Raw genomic sequence first — 9783 nt, 5'->3', positions numbered from 1 at the left:
TCTCTTTGAAGCAGCACAAATGACAGCCCCTTGTCCACTTTGATTTGTGATCATTCCAGATTTTCAAAATGTCTTCCCAACCACCTCTTCTTGATTCCTCTGTCCAATGAAATGTATGGCCATCAGAGAAACATCTTCAAGTTTAATAACCAGAAGGCACTGCAATGCCCTCCTTACCAGAGCACTGTAACCAGCGAAGATCATTTTATTTAGTGAGATCCTTCCAAACATCAGGGTTTTTTTCAACTTTCTTTTTCAATATTTTCTCACAACCCCAGAGGCTGAGGGTCAGATCTTCAAACAGAGCGTTTATCCCAATATGCAGGATGGAAGAGGAAGAGATTCTGTTTCTAGGGGGAGGCAGAGAATAGAAAGCACTTATAATTAAGGGCTTGAAATAACTCCTATGCCTAAAACTCTCACTTCTGGGCTGAGCTGTTAGCAATATCATCACAAAATTGTTCTTCAGATGAAGGGTGTGATTTTTGGTGGCTTTGCTTCTGGTCCTTGCAGAAGTCACCAGGAGATTCACCACTGGCTGACAACACATAGCAATAAGTGTAGTTTAAAGCTTTGCATCATCTATTTATCTATGTCTATCAGTCAAGGGAGTAAGAGATACGAGTTTTGAAAAATACAGCTACTGAGACAATATATGCATTTAATTCAAAGGGAAGATTTTAAACAAGTGTATCTATAAAAATAAGTGTCTGATTCCCAGCAAAGCTAAAGCCTTAATTCCATGATGAACCCATTATCCCATTCTTGACCAGTACACAATTCTTGGTTTTATATCAGGAAAAAGGACATTGTGCTTTTCTTAAGCCCCAACCTATATGAAATCCTATTGTTACGCATTCACCACAACAATAGCCCTTTGGAGCACTCAAAATGCCTGGCTGTCAATTAGGTTACTATAAGGAAGGAACAGGACATTGTTTACATCACAATGCAGCATCAATGAAGGTATATACATTAGCCAGATGAATGCATCCTGCCGTGTTGCAGTAAGCGCAGTGCAATCAACGCCGACCATGAATATCAAGCAGGTCTCTTGCACCGCGCTGTGCAGGTATCGGACTGTGCACCGTATCTGGGTGCGCAGCATAACTCCAGACGCGGTGTGCTCCACAGATTGATAATGTTTTGGAGGACTTTGCTGCAGGGGAAGATATAGATGGGAGGAGGGGCTCAAACATACCTAACAGCCTGGCACTGACCCATTGAAAATAAGGAAGCAGTTTCATACAGCCTCACCATTTGCCTTTGTTATTAGGAAATAAATCAGCCTTTGTTTTTTCTGGACAAAGTGAAGGAATGTCATTATGACTTATAAATTGTGCAGTTACAAAACAATCAGAAAATCTTCCCATTTAAATCTGAATAACTTTAATTGTTGGGAATTTAAACTTTAGTCTATTGAGAGAAACAAATGATTAAATAGAGCTCTTCATTGAAATTCTGTGTTTGAGCTAAAACCTGCATTAGAAAACCAAAACAACAAACCAACAACTGTGAGGCTGGTAAAAGACTGAACAAATCTTACAGTTGCACCACTTAATGCCTTTTGACTGGAGATGAGATGAAACCACAGTTGACAAAGTGGCAAATTAGTGTGGTTGGTAGTGCTTTATTTACGCTGTTCCAAATGTATTCAGAGAGTTATTTCCATCTCATGCCACTATACAGTTTCCTTGAGTCTGTCTGGAGTCCTGAATATAGCAGTGCATTGGTAATTAACATTGGAAGACAAAGACACTGAAGTCAAACATATGCAGACTTCCTTGCTTTTTCGGGGAATAGCAGCAAACATACAGTGCTTGCTCCCAAGTTATCAAAGTTTGCCCACAGAATTAGTTATGTCATTGAGGTAAACCTCTCTGACCTGATGTCAGCTAGGTCAGGCAAAGTCTAGCTGAAGAAATAGTAAAATTTTGGAGAAACAGAATAGAAGTGCTGTACTGACTTCGTGTATGGCTAAAAGCAAATGCTGTGCTTAAAAAATGCCCCTGTCACTAGGCAGAGGAGCTGGCATCATTGATCTGGCAGTTGAAGCTGCAGGCTTAGAAGTCATCTGTGAATAACCTCAGCACTCTGATAGTTATGATTTTATTGGCGTTTTCATGGTGTAAGAACATTGCCACTGCTAGAATTTTGTTTTTCCAGCCTTTATCTCTGGCTAAGCTCCACCCCTCATGGATTTTCACACTGTCCCTTCTCAGAGATGACCTCTCTTCCACCTCTGACCTCTTTCAGAGTTTTCACCCTTGCTTTAACAATTGATTTATGATGTGCCTGTGAAAGGGTCAAGCCTACTTTTACGGTTTGCTTAAAATATTTCTTTTTTTGGGTAGATACAGAAGTGGTGCTTAATAAGTGCTAAGTAAATAAACTAAGGATTGGAGACAGCTTCCCTTTTTTGCTAACTACTAGATGTCTCTAAAACTCTTTGTAACAAGTGTTTACCAAGTCTTCAAACAAATTAACTGATAACTGTAATAATTTTGTGCCTAATGAAATGTGTCAAGGGTTTAGGATTTCCAAAAAGAGTAATTTCAAATTAAGTTGTCTCACAGTTCAATGAAAAGGCAATGCTAAAGATAATTCAAGGACTTGTATATGTAATGGACAGGAAGTCTATTTTTCTTTTAGTTTGACAGATTGATCTTCCACAGGAAAAAAAAAAGAAAAAAAGGCAAAAAGGCTACTAGGCACAAATTTTCATTGCCTCCAGCCTGTGCCAAAACTCCTTTTAACCTCACTTCAGGTGGCATTAGAACTGCAGGATCAATCAATCACCTCAAAGGCAGATTTTCTTTTTCTGTTTCACTTATCCGTTATTGTTTACATGCACCATAATTTATCCTGCAAATTCAGTTGTGGTTTTTTATGTGGTCCTCATCATTCTATGTATCTAAAAATCAAAACTGCATATATTTAGATTTTTAAAAATCAATCAGATGCTTGAGGCAGCATTTATGAAGCTCTCAGTACTGACTAGATGACAATGCTTATCCTTCTTGCCACAGATCACATCACACATGAAGCCATTTGAAAACATGAAGAGTGTGTTTTGAGGCTCTCTGTTTCAAGCTGAAGTGTGCATCCATGTATTCTCTATAAACTTTGTCACATATGTGTCTCTCTAAGCTAACTGGTACCAGGTGATGTTTTTAGACATGCCACAAAAGACATTCTCTTGTTTTTAAATTTACTGATTTTTTTTCCTAGCCATTAAAAATTTTGATTTACTATCCTGACAATTTTACTAGGGAAAGAGACTGAGGTTTATTGCTGAACATCTTTCATTTTCACATTTTCTTGAAATGCTACCAAAGTGGAAGAAACTACCAAGTTAACACCTAGCGTTCTATTTGGTTTGAATAGAAAAGCTCAGACAGGCCAAATGTAGATGATACATCTCTCAGTGTAATCAGAAAAAAAATACTAAATTGTTACAGTGTTTCTGTGGTTTCAAAGCATAGCCTTATGCCGGGAGCTGGAAAGAAGAGGCAACAGGTGAACAGCTCCAGACCTCACTCAGCCTTGTTGGCAGCATGCTCACTGCTAACCACTGGTCCAGAAAGAAAATGCCAATTTCAGTCTGTTTCATGCTTGCCCTCTTGCTGAAGCCAGAAGAGAACGGGATGTAGCTTTATTCCCATCCAGCCTACCTAGGAAGAGAACAGAAAGATCAGACAGAGCAGAACAGAGGGTTTGAAAGAATCATCTCCCAAACACAAAGACTGCTGTTAGGACTGGACACTGTCTGCCTTGTCACCCTCTACCTGTGTAATCACCAGGCACAACGAAGTCTATTCATTAAGGGCCCCACTCAGGGCTTCTTCGGCATGCTTAACACTTCCGTAGACACACAGGGATCTTCAGAGTATTCAAAGGATAAAAGACTGGACACTATTTATAGTTTTGCTGATGTTGGGAGGGTGGCTGTAATCCTAAATTCCTTTCCCAGCCCATGCTTGGTCTTGAGCTGAATGAATAGCAAAAATAAATAAATAATAACGATGAAAAAATGGCCCAATGAAAGCACTGTCTTTGTTTCTGTTCTAAACGTGGAGTGGTGCCACTTGTTACATGGTGGTGTTCAGAAAACGGCTTTTGATCTTGAAAGCTTTCTGCTTGTTTTAGTTCTTTTACATTAATCACTCCTTAATTTCATTTATAGGATGCAAATGACTCTTCTCTTGCTCAGACCATTTAAACTAGCAGATCAGTGAGCTGATAGGCCATCAAGTAAAAGAGCTGGGAAAAAAAGTAAAAAAAAAGAAAAGCTGAAAATACTTACAAATCTTGACTACACTTGACAAAAACCAGAAGTGGCCTGTGATCTATCCATTAGCTGAAAAGCTGGTATAGATCAGTGTCACTGCATTGAAGACAATGGTGGTTTGTCAGCTGAGAAGCTGGTCAAACAGACAGAAAGAAAATGGTCTTTTCCTGGCAAAGAGTTAAACCAGCTCACTCCTTTCTGAAAATTTCTTTCCATTGCCTTCCATTGGATGCTTTGACTTGGGAATATTTTGAGTGCTGGTGAATAAACACTATAGATACTGTTCTGTGTAACTATGTCAATAATATAGTGACAGTATTGCAGGCTAACTGCACAGGTTTAATTGTGTCATTGCCCCTCTTTCTATGTTATGGCTGCTTTTCAACAGTGCTTTTAAACAGAGAAATTAAAAGCATATTTATTATTGTAACATATATATTATAAAGATTACAAACCACATACTCCAAAATCCGGGAATAAAGCCTTGTCAAAAGGTTGTCCCCTCCACGCCTAGCAGGAGCAGTGGCTTTTTTGTCATCCTTCTGAACTGGGGTTTGTCTCTTTTGAACTCAACTAAAATGTCTCCTTGACATTAATTGTGTGGAACCTGGTGCCTAACATAAGAGGCAATGTGTGCACAGACCAGGGACATCAACAGCGGCCTCCTAGTCTCTATATCCTATGAATTTGTGATTGTCTAAAAGCTGACGTGATCAAATTTGTTAGGTATCCTGAACTGGAGAATAAGAAACAAAAGAAAGCAGAGGATTATGACCAAAACAAAGTGTCAATCATAGATATCAATGCTGTAATATATGTGTGTTAATTGCAGCAGTAATGAAATATATGGTAAGCTTCTGTTGTGGTCATTTGTAGCCTTCTGAAATACTCATAATGGATTTTGAAACTTTCCATGCAAAGGAGCTTTTTATGCAACCTACAGACCCTCTGGAGGTAAAGGAAGAACAAAAGCTTGGGATATGAGCAGATCTGGTCTTTAAGGACCATCATCATCAGAATAGAGCCTTATGAGCAGCTCCACACCACCTATAAGGCAGACATCTACAGCTCAGCAGTACTGCAGGTGACAGGGATCACCTGCCCACTTCAACTCCCTGAGTAATCAGTCAGAGCACCTCAAACTACTTCCACCACCAGTTTAAGGTGGCCTATCCCATTTTACCTGAAGGGGAGTATGGATTGCTCTCTAGTTACCTTTCACAGACTGAGAGGCTCCTGTACTGCCTGCCAGGCAAGACATTATTTATTACAAAGATCACCCAAAATCTGCAAAGTCACAGCTTTATGTTTTGAGCAAAGTAGGTATTTCTCTGCAGCCACTCCACCAAGGGTGGAGACACTAGTTAGTTTCTGCTCCTCCATCTCCCTTCAGAGATGGTCCCTGTCCTCTAAAGAGCACCTGGCCATACTGCTGAGGGTGGAAGTATCTCATGTTTTACAGAAACACTGTAGGAAACCACAAAGGAGTTACAAACAGCATCAGGGATAGCAATTCATCTCTCCCCAATTCCAATCATCTCATGTCTTGTTGTTCCAGGAGAGCACACAGAAGCAGCTGTGGTCCCCATGAATCTTGTTTCCTCCTTAAACCTTACTAGGGTAACCAGGGATTTGGCACAGCCACTGGACACAAAAACAGCATCAATCTCATGGCAAGTGAGCAGTGTCCTGTGGAGGGGGTCTGAAAAAGGCAAAGATGCCATGGACCTCCAGAGGAAAGTTGTACTGTGCTGCTGGTGACACCACCCTGAGTTGTACTGACTATGGGGTCATTACACCGTATACCAAAAAAATCTGCATAGAAATATCAATTATCTTTAAGGTTTGTGATGAAAAAAAATATTCCCCCTGTATTTTGATCTTTCGCTATATAGAGTTTGATTCCAGCTAAAACTAATAGTTTTGCTTTCTAACATGTTTTTGTTTGTTTGTTTGTTTGTTTTTTGGTGGTTTTTTTTGGTTGTTGTTGTTGTTGTTTTTCTTTTCAAAAATGAGACACAGAGAACTCCCCATAGAAATCAACTAGTATTTTGAAGCAAGCTGCTGACCTGAAGACAGCACTGGAGACTGGAAGTAGAAACTATAATAGATCTCAGGAACAAAGTTCCCCAGAATTTGGACCAATATAAATATAGGAAAAGACTATTAGTAAGGGAAAGCCCATATATCCTCTTGCCCCTCTTCTGCCTCCTGCTGGCTTTTGCATATGAGAGGACCCTGAGAGCAAAAACTGTCCCACTGCTAGAACTGAAAGAATACTGCTGTTTGGGCCCCATAATGTTATTGGGATAATAGGGTCTAATTCTGATACCACTGGCTTTCAATGAATCCATGCTTATTTTAGCAGTGAGTATAAGTCAGGTCACGAATTGATATACAAGGTGAAGTTAAATGGTGATTTGGGCTTGAGTCATAAATCTTCCTGCCTTTTTTTTTTTGCACAGCTACCCTATCATGATAAATGCCCGATCTTTGTGGAGGAAAGAATTTAGTTCCTAATAAGATGATGAGAATGAATTATGATAGCTCAGATATCTCTGCAGTAAGTTCCTACCTGGTTACCATTTCAGTAAAACATAAGCATGTGTTATGTCATGACTGTCCTGCTGGTATAAATTTTTAGACTGGAAGGAAAAAAAATGTTTTTAAGTCTCTGTGTGTATGTGTGTGTATGTGTGTAATGTGAATTTCCCCTTAAAACATTCCTATCATGCCGCTTCATATTCATTAATTAGTCTGAGGTTTCCCTCGTGTTTAGTTTACAAAGCCACTTAAACCCACGTACCCATTTAACATATTTATGACCCCAGTTTTCTTTCTTTTCTCTGAGACTGTACCGTAATTGTTCTCTGGACTCAGGAACTGCAGAGTGCCTTCACTGATGAAAGGAGACAACATAAAGAAGGAAATGAATGTGTGAGGGATGAATACCTTCCACAAAACAACTGGGTGCAATTTGGCCCATGGCCCCGGGGGTCACTTTAATAGAGTGGAGCCTCAGTCTCTATTGAGTGTATGGGAGACTATTAACTCTTAACAACTCAGTCTCAGGTTATTTATTTATTGCTTAAATGATTTGTTATTGCTACTTGAATTTAATATACCCTCTGGGAACTGAGATGGCAGCATCATGTTACAGAAAAACTACAAGTTATTTTAAAACTGTGATTGAATTTTTATGAGCATCATAAAATCTTTCTGAACAAATAACTTACCATTAGTCAGAAACTTCAGCAGGAAATCTGTAAAATTAAGGATTTATTAGAACAGTACTGTATTTATGTGTTTTCTGGGAAAGAGAGGGTTAAATGTTTGATGCTTCAAGTATTAATTTTATTATTTGAATATAATAATATTTCAGTAGCACCTGATGTTTTCAAAAGACCATATAGATACAATATTAACAAAAAAGATTATTCCTTTTAGCCTGGGAATGTCTCGTGTTCAGGGACTGAGACTGGAGCACACCTGTTTCAGTATGAAAGTTTTTCAAAAACTTCAGGGTATCTGCAAAGATCAGTGACAAATCTCCACATCTGTTCTCCTAAGTGGACTAGAGTTTGAGGTACCTTTGCACAGTCGCTGTTTTTTTTCTATCCTTGCCTATGTGCTGCTCTTGGCTCTGAAAGGGTGTATTCCTACACTTTTTTAAAGCATTCACTTTCCCTTTCGCTTTTCTAATCCTTAAAGTCATTAGGAGAACTTCCAAGTCAAACAGCATATTTCAGAGGGGAGAGGGAACTGTGGAGAAGGGGAAAAAGAAGGGAGGGAGGACTGAAGGCATCATAAAAAGCAGGTGCAAAATGAAATGCTCAGAAAATTAAGGGGAAATAGTGCTACAAAAATAATGTTAATAAGTAAGTTTAAAACAAGAAAGAAAAAGGTCATCTTAAGTATTGCTATAAGACTGGCCTCTGTACTCAGTTGTTTTTAATGGTAGACCCAAAGATGTCCTCTAGAAAAACTGAGAACTAGGGACATCTCCAATTTAAAGGTCTTGTTGCTTGACATCTTGCCGTGTTCTGACATAAAGAACTATTCTATGTTAGGTGCTCTCTTCTGGAAATAGAAGGATCAAATCTGAATACAAAACAAATGTTCAGATTTTGTTATTGATGCACATAAACCCATAAAATTATTTATGTCATAACCCTTTTCCATCCTTAAAATAAATCAGATAATAGTAATTTCTGATAGTTTTAACATAGTGTTTATGTATCAGTTACCTGAAGACATGTCTAGACATGTCTATGTAATACATATAATCATTCACCCTTTGGATTCTACAAGTTTAGGAAAAGTATAACTTGCTTTCATGCTGTTGTTTCCATCATGCCCAATTCTTCTTGATCTCAATGGATAATTAAGGATAATTAAGGATAATTAAGGAGCAGTAAACGATAAGAAGCAAAAGACTTTCTTGCAGAACTGTTGCAGGCTGTCTTAAGTCTTCTCTCTCAATGTCCAGTGTATAAAGTGTAGTAGTTAAAACAGCTTTGTGCCCTCAATGAAATTCAGGCATTAATGGAGTTATCTTTCAAACTTCCTCCCAATACTGAGAATTATTATTCTATTATAGAATTTAATTCTACAATTATTCTAATTGTAGCCTTTGGTAATTTATGCATTGACAAATAATAGTCACAACATGGTGATGTCCACTTATTTTCTGTTATTTTGAGTTGCTGGTGCAATCTATCTTTCAGCAGTCTTAAAGGTTCTTTGTTTCTACTGATTCTTGCTGACACTCTGGCATGCCATATTGTCTCTTGGCAAGAGATTCCTCTCACTTGGTATCACTAAGTCCCTGGAGAAACTCTGAAATTTCTTAAGGGAACTTTGTATCACTTATCTTAGCTATATTCCTGGAAGTGGAATGAGCCATCTTCCAGATGTGGCTGTACCTTTCTACTGACTATAAAGGCTCATGTATCACTTAGATTAAATGTGTCTGAGACATCCATATTTGGTGACATTCATTTCACCTCAGGTGTCTGAAGAGACATGCACAGAACATGAGAACATTCAGTTAATGACATATCCTAAGGCCATCCAGCCTCACATAAAATAACAAAGATGGAGCAAGGTTCTACTGTCTTCCCATCAGTTGGCTCGTGGGTAGTTTTTCCTCCTCCCACAGGTCCCTTTTGACACTTCTCAGCTTCTGGTGTGAATGCAAAAGTATCCTCTATGTAATGGGTTTATTTCTCTGCAAACACAGCCCTATAGACTACATGGTCCCATGCTCTAGAAAGGATAAGCTTCCATGTGAAACCATGGACTACGGCCATTTAGCTAGTTTTATCAGAAGGCGGGATACTCACTGCAGAGCGGAGAACTGCAATAAGACAAAGCAAACCAGGGAGAAAACGAAATTTCTTACAGTGGAGTAAGTTTTTATTACAATGAATGGATATTTCATTAGCACAAGTCTCAACAAATTAAAATGATTACATCAATCAATTTAAAGA

This window comes from Sturnus vulgaris, chromosome Z (genome assembly GCF_052056855.1).
Source record: "Sturnus vulgaris isolate bStuVul1 chromosome Z, bStuVul1.hap1, whole genome shotgun sequence".
NCBI classification, from domain to species: Eukaryota; Metazoa; Chordata; class Aves; order Passeriformes; family Sturnidae; genus Sturnus; species Sturnus vulgaris.
The sequence above is the reverse complement of the archived record's forward strand: the minus strand, read 5'-3'. Positions refer to the sequence as shown.